Here is a 590-nt window from a genome sequence, read left to right on the forward strand (position 1 = left end):
TTCCTCACCCCCGTCTCTGCGTCACTCGCTCATCCACTCTTTATATACACACACACATATATAAAGCTTTAATTACATCCTCATCATACAACAAGATCTTTCTATGGGATTTAAATCGACGAAATTAGCCGAGCAACCTCTCGCATTATTTCAAGTGAGAGATATTTCTATTTTATTATATTCATTTTAAAACATTTTCATTACCATTACCATTACCACCAGCAGCAGCAGCAGCAGTAGCAGTTCAGGTGGTGGCGGCGATGCGGTGGGGAGTTGTGGACCGTGTTGGTTTGTTTTTTTAACATTTTGTATTTTAGTGATTATCTGTGCAAGAACAAAATGGCGCCTCTGGATTTTGTAGGATTTTATTGTTTCTCCTTCATATATATGACGTGCAAACACTTATGTGTGCATATGTATGCGTGTGTGTGTATGTGTGTGTGTGTGAGGACAGAGTGTAGCGTGGAGGGGGATGATTGTGGCAGTTGTTGTGTGACTGTGATATCGTAGCATATATGTCAACACACTCATTTGCACACAGATGTGTATATATATATATATATAAATATATATATATATATATATATATA

The sequence above is a fragment of the Octopus bimaculoides genome, chromosome 26 (genome assembly GCF_001194135.2).
Source record: "Octopus bimaculoides isolate UCB-OBI-ISO-001 chromosome 26, ASM119413v2, whole genome shotgun sequence".
NCBI lineage: Eukaryota > Metazoa > Mollusca > Cephalopoda > Octopoda > Octopodidae > Octopus > Octopus bimaculoides.